This window comes from Vicia villosa, linkage group LG1 (genome assembly GCF_029867415.1).
Source record: "Vicia villosa cultivar HV-30 ecotype Madison, WI linkage group LG1, Vvil1.0, whole genome shotgun sequence".
In the NCBI taxonomy this organism is placed as follows: domain Eukaryota; kingdom Viridiplantae; phylum Streptophyta; class Magnoliopsida; order Fabales; family Fabaceae; genus Vicia; species Vicia villosa.
In genome coordinates, this window is record NC_081180.1 from 94272863 (window position 1) to 94287549 (window position 14687).

Consider the following 14687-nt stretch of genomic DNA (forward strand, 5'->3'; position numbering starts at 1 on the left):
ACACAACCAATAACATTTGGATTTACATACAATCAATTACTTTTTTTATTAATTAAAAAATAAAAATAAAATTGTTTCTCTCCTCCATTATCAGAGTCATCCCCGTGATGAAAATTAAAAACCAACTTAAATTTTAAATAAATTCGACCCCGTGATGAAAATTAAAAACCAACTTAAATTTTAAATAAATTCGAATTTTTCTCTTTTTATTGTTGATATCCATGCAAATATTTATCCATTATTATCCCTTTTAGCTCAAAACAAAGCAAATTGACACAAAATAGCCACCAAACCTCCCAAATACACAAAAACTTGAGAATCACCCCAGACCAAATAAAAAATGATCCAACGCAATCATATTCAAGCAATCAATATGAAGCGCCTCAAGCAATGCACCACAACTTGATCCTGATACAACAAGATCCTGCCTATGTTGCTCTCTTTACAACTTGACAACTAGGACAACAACATGATAACATAACATCTAACTTAATTTACTTTGACATTATCAGTCAAACGCAAAGATCCATGGAGGAATAAAGTCATCGTTGCTGCAGATCCCACCCAAATACTAATCACAAAAAAAAGAAAAAAACACTTTTTAATGTATTTGTAAAAAAAACCAAAATTTTAAAATTTATATTAAATAAAACTATGATTTTTATTTCTCTTATAAATATTAAAAAAAAAACTCGAAATTTATAATTTTTATTTTCTATCACTCAATTTTAGTTATGTTTTCTTTTGTAGGTCACATTTTAAAGCATAACAAATAATATCAAATGGGGTCTTCCTCTCTAAATTATTTATATTTATATTTTTAATTTTAGTATTGTTTTTCACTTTCCTTATCCTGTAAGCTATTTACACTTAGTTCTTTTCATGACCAACATAGGAAACTCGAACATTCTCTGCGTAGACTTGTTGAGTAAATTGAAGTAATAAAACCTATAAATATTTAAGGCGTCTACTTTAGCTGTGAGGTATCCTTATATAGATTTCATAGAGATTAGTGCTATTTCTTATAGTATATGGATTTCAAGTGAAGAATCTAAAGATTTTGAGAGATTCCAAAATTCATAAAACCTTGGAATGAATGTGGTCGAATAGGAAAAATTAATCCCTTTAGAAGTAATATCATGGAAATTTGCAGTGACTTGCCTTCCATGAGATCCCAATGTTAAACCCAAAAATTGTAAAGGTATACAGGAATGATTCGAAGGCTCGTGTTTATATTAAATCTTTGAAATTCTAGCATGGCTGTAAACTGAGTGATAGTGAGGTTAGACAGTGGATTGAATCTAAATCGCATTCCATTACTCATAGTCGTAATTTTTTATTATTTTTGAAAATCAATACCAATGGGTGGAACGAGATGTCTTAGGTGTGACATTTCTTAGCAGCGAGGCACGCTAGATAGAGGACATCTATCAGGATCTAGATCCATCTTCTAACAAAGAGGTTTCCCATGTAGACTCTGATATGAGATTATGCAGTTACTTTGATGGTTGCAACTCGCCCTTCCATGAGTCTATGTTCTCTAAACTGGGTTCAAGGTTATCTTCAATGAGTTTGAAGTTGGGATTATTAATCATTGAAAAATCTCCCCTCATAACTGCACCTGGAGAGCTGAGCTTACATTAAGGTATTCTAGTACTGGTGAGAATATAGTAAAGGTAACCCCTCTAAAAACTTCATTCACCTCTTCAAAGTATAACATTCATCGGCCATGAAAGATTGGGGGTAAGGATTACTTTCCTTCAGACAAGTGAAGAAAATGTTCAAAGTATACAAGGATTATTTCAAAACTTTGAAGGATAAATACTAATTGGTTACTCCCCTCAGTCGCAAAACTCATAATAGTTTATGTGTATTGTTCGGGGGGATCCATTGGGTAATAGAGACTACCCTCTTAGGTGCACCGCTTTTTTACCTCCAACTGATTTGGTGGCTTTATAACCTGTGGACATGTTACCTAAGCATGGCTGGAACAATCACTTTTTAGAGGTCCCAAGCATGTATGCCTTCAAATCTTATGATATATCAATAGAGGATGAGGGTTTGAAGTTTGAGCTTATTGAATTTTGGAAAGCCTAAGGCTTTGTATATGGAGTTGGTCTTTTTGATGGCCAAGCATCAAGACAAAAGAGGCGGTATATAGAAACTCGGTTGTTGGTAGAGGCGACTGATAAGTGCAAAAATTACTTAAAATACATAAGCACTTATTAACTTAATTCTCAAATAACTAATAGAAAAATCCCCCAATTTATCATGAAAATGAGATAAAACACAAATATGGACATTTTAATTGTGTATTCACAAAGTACAGGTAACAAGAACTAAGAAAACACACAAAAAAAACAACAAACAAGTATCTCACCAAGCAAAATAGTGGCTCGCCTAGTGAAACAAGGAAAGATAAAAAACCTTCTAGAAGATATTCTCTCTAAGTGAAGGTATGTCTCACTAAGCGAGAAATAGTGAAACAATATTTCTTCAGGTCTTGTTAAGCAAGGAATGGTGGTTCAATGCTTCTTGTCTAACTTACTTCATAGTGAAGGAAAGGTTTGCTCACTAAGAGGAAATTGGCAGCTCGCCAAGCAAGGTATGGTGGAAACCCACTTGAGGTTGAGCTGGCATAATTTAGGGGAAAAGAAACATAATCTCTCCAGATGTGCTACATACAAGCCTTGCTAAACATGGAGGCCTCAACATAACTCTATAACTAGGAGTTTAAGTCATAATTGTAAAGTTACGATGAGTAAACATAGCTAATTTCTCTTTTGTTGGGGTTAGACATAGTTGTTCAAATGCTCGTGTACCAATTGTGATCATGGAGTTCTAGGTAATTCTTCTTATGCTTTAATATTTATGAATTCTTCATGCTTAATGCTTGTTTTAGATTAGATACCTAAAACAAGTTTTAATGTTTTTGATTCAATATCGAGAGATACTTGTCATTTCTAGATCCAAGCTTTTCATCTGCTTGATGTTAAACTCTAGAGATATATTTAAGTTTAGCATACACATTTCTAGATCCACATCAATAAAGATACTTATTGCTTCTAACACTTCAAAATAATAAACCTCATGACTTACTATTATATATTAACTTGTTTCTAATACTACTTTAATTACATTAATTTCAAAATATGTACTTGATTAATAATTCTCCTATTCTTACTTGTTACAAATTATATTGTTTTTCATGAGTTTTTGGAAACTAAAACACATATTAAAAATGTACTTGATTAATAATGTTCCTTTTTTGGTTTTCATTATTTCCCATCAATTAGAAACGCTCTTGAAATTATCAACAACATATCAAAATCCACTTGAAATCATAAACAACACAAAGAGATAGAAAATATCACAATTTTAAAAGTCCATAATTTATATATTTATCCAGTTGTTTACATTTAGCTACTAATTAAATATGCTCTTGTGTTTAGTATCCATACCAAATATATAAACAAAATCCAAAGGTCTTCAAAACATAATCCTTCAAATTTCGCAATGAATGGTTCAATTAAGCCAACACCTAAATAAGAATTTTAACCGATCAAGACAACTTTACCATCAACATTGTAATCTTCTTTTGGTAATGTCTCAAAGTAGAGAATATTCTCTTTTAATCAAATCAGTCCTTTGTTTTTTTTTCTTAGAGGTTTGCATATAAGTTATGCCTAGCAGAAAAATAAAACAAAAAAGTCATAAAATATCACTTAATATTTTAAACAAAACTTGCATTAGTTATGTACAATTTGAATTCCAATAAATTTATTAATCAAAGAATGTATAACTTAGGGTTGAGATGTTGAACATCTAGAGTTTAATCTTTCTTGCTAACAAAATTGCATCCCTTAACAAACTACTCTTTTATATTCATCGTACAAAATACCTTATCAATATATCACCTTATCTTCAACCTATTGTAACCACTCAAGAACAACACACACAAACAAATAATCCAAAGCCATAACTTAGTCTAGTGCCCAAAGAAATTTAATACAAATATGCTCATTTTAATATTTCACAAAAATAAAAAAAATTCAAGTTTGCTCGGAGATTAAAATAATCTAATAGTTATTCATTTTTCCATATAATAATATTTTAAAATTTCAAAGATTATACTTTGGAGATGCCAAGTATTAATGAGTCGTGACCAAAGTCTAACTCTGACACAACTAGGATCCTTTTGAAGAATCTATCTTTATAACTTAATAGATACTACTTATGTGGTCTTGTGGTACAAAAATAGTTTAAAAACAGTGTCATCTATAATTAATGTTAAATAATTGCCAAATTTAGAGAAAGATCTTTCCATAAAAAAATTGAACTGTTAAGTGTAGTTTTGCTTATGCAAAGTAAAAAATTGAAGAACTACAAAATTGTTTACAACTCTACAACAATAAAACTTTTCCTTGCATGGAGAAAAATCAAGTAACTGACATAACTGATCTTCTATATTCTTCTTTATGGAAAAACTATGAATCTATTCAAGATTGATATAACCAAAAATTTAAAAAGGAAACTCAAGATAAATAGGTGTTGGTTACCTGAATAAATCAAAGTAATCTTCATTATTGAAGATAAATTTTGCAGCAACAAATATCAAAATTTTGTGTCTCAACTTATTATGATTTTCATGTTCATAGTTTATAATAGAGAAACTCACTAAAGCTAGTAACAAAATAAATTTATTAATTTTCTATCAGCCCTATAGAAATCCATATCATTATTTATCAGTTCCCAATATAGTGAGAAAGACAACTGTTAGCAGCAAAGCTCTATTGGATCCTAATCTAGTATGAATATTATTGATCTTATTATGCAACATTAATATATGACTCAAGATGCCTATTCAATTTCCATAGGCTTTCTTTTATGGGTTGTTGTAGTCATCATATAGATTTCATATTTATTGCTCATTGAAGAAGAGTTTCCAATCAATTAGCCTTTCATTCAGGCTCGAGGACTAGAAGTGTAGGTTACGAAATTACAAATCAACCTTTTCCTTCTTAGTCATTTACATGGTCAGGAAATCACACACCCTTGAAATGCATATTATTGCATAAGAGACTATAATATAGATTTCTACATCTACATTGCATAGTAAAATTGAGCCTTTGATGGATATAATAATGAAAATGCATAGTATTACAAAAAGAATTTGACATCCTCCTACAATGGACATAATAAATGAAAAAAGTAAGACAATTTTTTGACATCATACAATTTGTACCTTTAATAGCAGTGGTACAATCTATGACTTGATAAGTAAGACAATTTTCTACTAACATTAAATAGAAGCTATGACTTTTTGTCCTTTTGGCCAATATTTCACAAAATATGGCTATTGGGAAAAGTAAGTTTAGACAAAAACATAATACATTACATGTGCATATATAAATAAATTTAAATTTACAGATATTATAATCATATAATCACACCCTAGGTCCACCAAAGGTTTAATAGCAGTGGTACAATCTATGACTTGATAAGTAAGACAATTTTCTACTAACATTAAATAGAAGCTATGAATTTTTGTCCTTTTGGCCAATATGTCGCAAAATCGGGCTATTGGAAAAAGTAAGTTTAGACAAAAACTTAATACTTTACATGTGCTATATATAAATAAATTTAAGTTTACAGATATTATAATCCTATAATCACATCCTAGGTCCACAAGGTTGGATTTACAAAGTTGTCTACCAAAGGTCCTAGAAACAATTCAACCTTTAGAATAGTTGTATTTCTCTGTTACAATTTAATTTAAATTTATTTGTGTAAACTATAGCCATTGTGATAAGCATGAATGCTTAATATTGATCATGCAATTGATCAAACTTTAAATCTCATTCAATAGAGGTTACTTCTAAAATTTTGTGAGAGATTGTATCATATGAATTTCCAAAAGAAATATATAATAACAGTAATATACAATTGTAGCTGTTTTATATAGACTTACCGATAATATTTTGTCAATCTTATTTTGCACTCTCCAGTTCAAACTTTAAATCAATTGAAATGTAAAACATGCATTACCAAATAAATCAAATATAAGAGTTGATTTACAAAACAAAGCTTTCACAAAACATATCAAACCATTTTATGATCCCTTGAAGCATTCCATTCAATTGTTATTAGAAACCAAATCAAGGTTTCGATTACATATTCTTGATGAACATTTTACAAGTAACAAAAGTTAATTAGGTCTCACCAAAGCTATAACTAGTTAATAAGAGACTTCCAAATCTCACCAAAAAAAAAATTAAATACCAATTATAATTTATCGGTACACAGTTACACATAAAACAATTGACGTTGAAGATACTTAGAACTTCCACAAAATCAAATCTCATTCAACTTCACCACAATGAGTAAAATATCCAAAACATAAATAACAAGAAATGTTGAAGAACCAAACTAATAAAAAACAATAATAAATATAAACCATACCTCTTCATTACCCTGACCTATTAGTTTTGTGCTTCTAAATTGGGGATATTTTCTGCACATAAAGGTTGCCAACTTTAAATCATCGTGTTCTTTAGCAAGCCTGACTGTGTTTTCAACGGATATAAAGATTTCCCTTTCTTGAAATGAAGTATAAATGAAACCAAGGTAGGGGCTATTCTTAGTCTGAGGATCCTATCAATCAATTTCAATAATTCCAAAATTAGATAAAAGAGAATTATAAATATGAGAATAATCAATTAGTATGATTATTTCTGAACAACATATAGTTAAAGCCAAGTGATGAAATTTAAGGAAGTTGGATCTTATTCTAGTATTTCATACATACATATGACTTATAAGAATAACATTAATGCATTTGATTGAATTAGTTAAGAAAGTGTACATGTTAAGCAGATTCCATGTAATATATGTTCGATTTATTATGCATAACTTTACTTAATTAATTAAAATAGAATATTAAATTAATTATTCATTTTAATTATTGCACGTTATTTAAATGAATACATATTATATTGGGCCTTATTGTTGAACAACCTGTGCTGGGTTGGGTTGTTCTTTCTAGTTAGCTTGTTGAGAGGTCTATACATTAGATCAGACTAAGCCTAATGACCAACCATCAACAAGAGAGGAGTACGCTTCTCACAAATTGTGTGCTATCTTTCAATTAATGGAGTCAAATCTACAAGGTATATAATTTATTTTTACTTGGTTATATACATATATGTTATATTATGTGTCTCTGATCTAGGTGAAATTTATCAATTGGTATTAGAGCCAGGTTAGATATGTTATATGGCTATTTGTTGTAATTGATTGATAGTTCAAGAATTTCAATTTTTTTTTAAAGATTTGACTCATTTTGATCAATAAACAAAATTATTTAAAATCTTAACCACAACGCGCGCGCGCGCGGGTGGGGGTGGGGGGGGGGGGAGCCTAGCCTACTAAAAATTTCATAGTCTAAGTCTGCCGTGGCTTATTACAGGCTTATTTTTAGGCCTAAGCCTAACCTTTTCGGAGGCATGTTTAGCCTACATTAAAGTATATTTTATTTGAATATTTATAAATAAGCAATTCAATTATTGTTTACATAGATTAAATGATTTTTTGCATTGACTTATTCAAGTTTACCTATTAACTTACATTTTGTGATACTATTTGTTTGAGAGACCTTATAAAAATAACTTATGACATTGTTCATAAGGTTTTTCTACTTATTTTCATAGGTTCTTCAAGATAACTAAGGTTTATTTTAGTAATTTAATTCAAAATATAAATGCAATATAATAATAATAATAAAATTATTTATATTTATTTAAATAGGTAGTCTTGATAGACTTAAAAAGTTTTTTTATGGCCTAGCCCTTTTAACTAAGTAGGCTTATAAAGAAGCCTAGGTCTTTTCTACTTAAAAAAACATGGCCTCGCCTGAGCTATGTAGGCTAAGTCGTAGGTCCCTTTTAGTTGGCCTGACGTATTTCCACCCCTTACCAGAATTATCGATTACTTTGTTGGATTAACTGTTAATTCTCTGGTTTTTAGTTGGTATTATGTTTGGTAAAACTAACTTATGTGAAGATGCTGAAGAAGATGTTATATCTTCAACTAAGAAGACATGTCGAACAAAGATGCCTATTCTGGATCATTCGACATCGCGTCCATGACAGATGGGCTGGGATTTTTGGATATGTTCGTTATAGTTCCATAAGATTCAAGGAATATTATGCAATCTTATGTGGCGCTTAATTTAATGATAAAAAGTTTTATCTATTTTCAACATATTTGATTGGTTTCTAAATTTGGAGAAGATTTAGGAAACTAATATTTGAAGCCCTATCTTCATGGAGAAGATTGTGGAAGATTTTCTGGAGTGCCCTGTAGCAATTTGAAGCCCAAATCCAGTCCAGAAGATTGTTATATGTAGCTATCATAAAACCTATTATTTTGTGGCAACTTATATTGTAGTTTGTGTTAGGCTTTGTGCAGTCTTGTCTATTGTGGGCCACTCTAATATCACATTGATATAAGAGTTTGGTGTTTCCATCGAGTTGTAAGTTCTGTGTTCATTCATAAGATTTTAAGCATTGGATGACTGTGTTTTAGAAGTGTGTCTTCTAATATTTGTAATTTTTTTGAGGGGGATTTGAGGTGGGCCTCATACCTAGGTGAGTCTTAGGTAGAAGTTAGCACGAGTAGTGATTAAGTGAGAAGTTAGTAAACCGAAGGTTATTTACGTCTGAACCGGAGGTTCTTTGCATCGTACTTTGAATTGATACTATCATATAGGACTTATCCCTGGCTTTGTAGCCCATAGAGTAGTATTGTTGATACCAAACTGGATGTACAATTACTTGTGTTCTTTAAAGTTTCTGAACTTTTATACCTTCTCGTTGTGTGTGTTTGGAAAATGGTGTCTCGATATCCTTTAGGACATCTTTAGTCTAAACGCCATAATTTCATTAACTATAGTAGTATTATGCATGATATTATTTTACCATATTTTATTGCTATGCATGATATAAACTTATAACTATAAATATGTTTAATTCGTATAGTTGTAACTTCGCCTATCACGAGTATAATTGTGTGAAATTTATATGTTAATTGCATGATTAATAATTATTTTATTCACAATCAATTCTTTTATATTGATAATAATTATATCTTATCGACATATTACTACTGATATACTTTTTATTAAATAAAATTTTATTCACTAGTAATTATTATCTATATTATATTAGTGATAATTATACTCTATTGATGTATTATTAATAGCATAATTATGTTATGTTACAATATATTATTTAACCCCTTTTTGCTTATATTAATCGATTTTCAAATATCTTATCAATATTAGAATTGGTGATAAAAAATAGGCTAAATTACCTCCTGGATCCTTTAAGTTATTTAATTGTAACATGTTAGTCCTTTATGTTTTAATTGTAACAAATTAGTCTTTTTTTGCTACATGTTGGTCCTTTATGTTAACTAACGATTGCACCGTTGACCTTTTTCTCAAAATCCTTTCCAAAAAAGCTGAAGTAACATTAATGGTCCTGATATGTCACGTAACATAGGTCATAGAGCATCATTGGATCATATAATAAAATTTTCAGAATTTTTTAGTACATAAAACTATTTTTAAACTAATTAAAATGCATGCAAAAGAAAAAATTAAAGAAAAATAGTAAAACAGAAAATAAAATTCTCATAAAATTACACACACGAAGTGTAAAATGAGAAGAAATATTTTTAGAAATTTTTTCGTAATTTTTGGACCAAAAACGAATTTAATATGAATTTTAGAAGTTAAAATAAAAGTAATAGAACAAAATAAAGTAAAAATAGGTCAACGGTGCATGCGTTAGTTGACATAAAGGACCCACATGTAACAAAAAAAATATAAAGGACTGGCTTGTAACAATTAAATAACTTAAAGGACCCTGGAGGTAATTTAGCCTAAAAAAATTTATTATTATTATTATTATTATTATTATTATTATTATTATTATTATTGTATTTATATTATACGATCATAATGTAAAATAATTTTATTATAGATTATTTTGACTTCACATACATGAAATCATTTTACATAATTAATTCTCTTAAAATAATTCCTTATTCTTCTATGACAACCTCTTTTTGTAACTCCGAGAAAACTCTGAGGAATGATACAAATTATGAGGAAAGAGTATCTCAAACTTTATTTGACCATAATCAACCTTGATTTGGCTTTGAGAATTGAAAAGCCTGACAATACTATTAATGCGTGTGCTGAAACTCAGAGGACTCTTTGTGAAAAATGGGGACACTCTAACAGAGTGTGCCTTAAAGTGATATCTTATACTATGGAAAACTCAATTAGACAAAGCATACCAGAAAGTGGGAGTGATAAGGACTATTTGAAGTCTGTTGGTGATAAGTTCACTCATTTTGCAAAGCTAAAATATATGAGTACCTTTCTCTGTTTGTCAAGAGAAAATATGATGGTATTAGTGGGGTGCGAGAGCATATGACAAACATGGAACATTACAATATATAAGTTTATGGCTCTCAAGGTTGAAGTTGTAGAGAGTACTTTAATTTAGAGGGTCCTTGAATATTTTCCTCCTTAGTTTGACGTTATGAGAACCTTTTACAATACCCAGAAAGTTGAGTGGATTGTTGATGAGATGATTGCAATGGTAACCCAAGAGGAGGAATCTCTTAGGAAGGCTAAACCGCAGTCGCAAAGGATATGAAGAAGAACTATCATAGAGAAAAATATCGTTCTAATGACAAAAAAAAGGGAAAAATGACCCAACATTTTAAGCCTAAGAAAAAACCTTTTAAGATGGAATTTTATAAAGGGAATTGTAAGTTTTGCAATAAGTATGGTCATAAGGTGGATAACCGTTCCTTTCTAAAAAGAAAACTTGACACAAGAGGATCAAAAGCCCGACAAAACCAAGTGACCCTGAATATAAGGTTGTGTGAGAGATAGAGCTAGAGTACAGTGGCGGAGCCAGAAATTTTAGGGAGCCTGGGCAAAAATTTTGTACCCTGTTTTTACTAATTTTATATCCTATTTTTACTAATTTTGCCTTGATTTTGTCTAAAAAAATTTTCCTTGATTTTGTCTAAAAAATTTTTCCTTGATTTTGTCCAAAAATTTTACACCCTATTTTTACAACTTTTACCCTTAATTTTGTCTAAAGATTACTAATTTTGCCCCTGGTGTTGTCTAAAAATCAACTACTAAATGGGGGAGTATACAACGAAAGGAGGGGTTGAGCCCAGGCGCGTGCCCGGGCTCGCTGAGCTATAGCTCTGCCCATGCTAGAGTATATGTACTAGGAATATGATTGGTTTCTTTTCTTTTCTTTTACCTTCTGGACGCATTTTGATTTTGAAAGATGTGGTTTATGTAACTCCCATGAGAAGAATTTTAATTTTTGTTTGTTTAAGCTTTGAATAAATGGGTAGGTTATGAAAATATAGTTGTTTGCTTTAAATCTGTTATTGTTGGTTATGAAAATTTTCATGATGGTTTATACATAGAAAAAATGATAAGAAACCGTTAAAATGGTTAAAGTCCCTTATGCTTCCATTGACGCCAATTTAATGAATGCTCGGATTTTTACTTTTCCCTATATTGCTTTTGTAATTACTACTTTAGGGAGATACTTGAGTGACTCTAGTATGGATCATCGGAAAGCCGTTAATTAGGTAATGTGATATTTGCAGGGAATCATAAATTATTAATGGACCTATAAGAAGTCTGCTACACTTCAGGTAATTGGCTATTCTAATTTTAATTTTGAGGGTTACCCTAATGAATGACTGAAATTATACTCTCGGCTTAACATTTATAATAACGTGAGGAGATATTTCTTGGAAGAGAGTTAGACACTCTTACAACTACCTCTACCATGGAAGTAGAGTATTTCACTTGCTACGAGACTACTTGTCAAGCTATGTGGTTAAAAAACTTAATCTCCCGCTTCAAAGTTTGTGAAAGAATATCTAGACCACTTGAGATATATTGCGACAATACTGTTGTTGTGTATTTATCTCAAAACACTAAGATCTCTTTAAACTCCAAACATTTTTACTCAAATACTTATTTGTCCGAGAGAAAATTTGTGAATCTTAGACTTGAGTTGAGCATATTCTGGCAGATTCACTAACCAAAGGATTAACTATTGTAGCTTTTCATAAGCATGTTACCAATATGAGTTTGGTTAAGTCATTTGGTATTCTGGATTAGCGGGAGTCTGAATTATTATATTTAATTGCCAAATTATTATTCTTCTTCTTATTTTAATAAAATGTGTATGGGATGACATCAAATTTTATAATCATGCCTCTTATAACATTAAAGATGCTTGGGTCATTCTTCAATTATAAACTCTTTTAATTATAATAATCCACATTCATTATTCTTATGAGAAATGTATGTGTTTAACATGTCTAAGGGCCTGTTTGTTTTGATTTATTTTCAAAATGATTTTTATAGTGTTACAAATTTTTGTGAAAAAAAATTTTACAAAGAATTTTTTTATAGATGCTTCAAATAAATTTTTTGTTTGAATAGTTATTCTTAAAATGTGATTTTAGGTATTTCATCTATTTATGGGAAAAAAATTGGATATCAAAATTTCAAGAAATCACTTAAATTTGAAGTTATTTTAAATAGATTTTCATAAAAATTATTTTTAAAATATAACTTTTTTAAAAAATTGTTATTTTGACTAAGTTTTGATCTTCAATAATCTATGTTTATGTTCTAGGATGTCAAAATTAGTGCTTCATTTTAGAAAAAAACGAATATAAAAAAACTTGCAATATTTTTAAAAACGGTTTTGGAAAATCTATTTTCAAAAATAAAAAGAAAAAATCCATTTTTTTAAAGTTGAAACAAACGGGCCCAAATTTGTTTCCTTATCAGATGCAATTTCTGTGTGTTGTTAAATTTTGCATTTCTTACAATGTTTTAATTACATGTGCTATTGCAAATACTTGATATTCCAATATTAGTATTCTTGTATTTTAATGATTAATTAAAGCTATCCAAGTAGAAGATTATTGGATTTTGTTATGGATAACTTTAATTAATTAAATAAAATAGAATATCAAGTCAATTATTTATTTTAATTATTGTACGTTATTTAAATGAATGAATATTGTATTGGGCCTTATTGTTGAACAACCCGTGATGGGTTGGATTGTTCTTTCTAGTTAGCTCATTGAGAGGTCTCTATCTTGATGAGTATAAATTTTGATTATTCCATTAGATTAGACCAAGCCTAATAACCAACCATCAACAAGAAGGGAGTATGCTTCTCAGAAATTGTTTGCTCTCTTTGAATCAATGGAGCCAACTCTACATGGTACACAATTTATTGTTACTTAATTATATACATATATGCTATATTGTGTGTCTGTGATCTAGGTGAAGTTTATCATTATATTGATTGTAATATTAAAGGATGCAAGCGTTCTTTTGAGATTTGTGTGTTTTTGTAATTTATCAAGAAACAAACTACAACAATTAAAAAAATACCAATGTATAAGATCTTAAGATTCTAGATTCAATCAAGTACTCAATTGTCTTCTCAATTTGTCTCATATCAACACGAACAGAGAAGTAAAGATACTTGTTAAGAAGTTGTCAATTTTTTTAACTGTCCATGCCCATGTCCAAACAACCCAAGGAGTAGGTCTGACACTTGTTTCAACACAAACTTCGTCCAAAGTGTTAAACATTGTTTAGTAAGTAGGAAGAGTTTATTCAGTGACCACATATCCAACCAGAACAACAAAGTAATCATCTCGAAGCTCTTTCGCTCTCTTCTCATTCACTTGCTCTTCGAATCCTTCCGAGGAAGGATCCGATAGAGAATCATGTGGTTGCCATTCAGATGGCCTTCCCATCTCTTTTTCCAACTCTTAACAAAACAAACATTCCTTTAGAAGATAGAGAGGAAAAATCTATTTGGATTCCAACCGAGGATGGCGAGCTTACTCTCAAAATTGCTTATGATTACAAAGATGATTCTTCTCAAGTTGTGGACAGGGGAAAACTTATTTGGAATGCTCACATTCCACCTTCGAGATCTTTACTATTTTGAGGCTCATCCAAACTAGGTTACCTACTAATAAGTGTCTAGTCACAAAGGGTCTGCATTTTCCTTCCATGTACAGTAACTGTTTGTAGTAGTTTGTGACTCATGAGTATCTTTTTCTCAAGTGTCCCTTTGCAAGTAAAATTTGGAGGAATCTTGCTTCAGATCTCACTTGTGACATCTTATATTTGGAGGACATTTGGATTACATTGAACAAATTGTGGTCTACCCAACATAAGGTTGTTATCCTATCTGCTATTATCAACACAATCAATGTTATTTGGCAGACCAAGAATAATGTCCGGATAAAGGAAGTGAAAACTCATTGGGAATCAATGATCAATTGTATTAACTTTGAGGTCTCCTTCATAGGAAACTTAACTCCCAAATCTGGATCAAAATCGATTATGGAATTTAGGATCATGAAACCCTTCAATATCAAGCTCCTTGACCCTAAGAATCGTGTTATTAGAGAATTTCTTTGGCATCCTCTCGTCACAAACTGGGTCAAGTGTAATATAGACGGTTCTTTGGTTGGGGTGTCAGGTAATGCAACTTGCGGGGGGGTCTTCAGGGACCATAATGCTAAGC

At 30.4% G+C, this 14687-nt stretch overlaps 1 pseudogene; it reads right to left on the reverse strand.

Moving 5' to 3' along the window:
• Window positions 1-6354: 6354 nt before the first annotated feature.
• Window positions 6355-13905, reverse strand: LOC131649472 (stearoyl-[acyl-carrier-protein] 9-desaturase, chloroplastic-like; annotated as a pseudogene).
• Window positions 13906-14687: the final 782 nt, after the last annotated feature.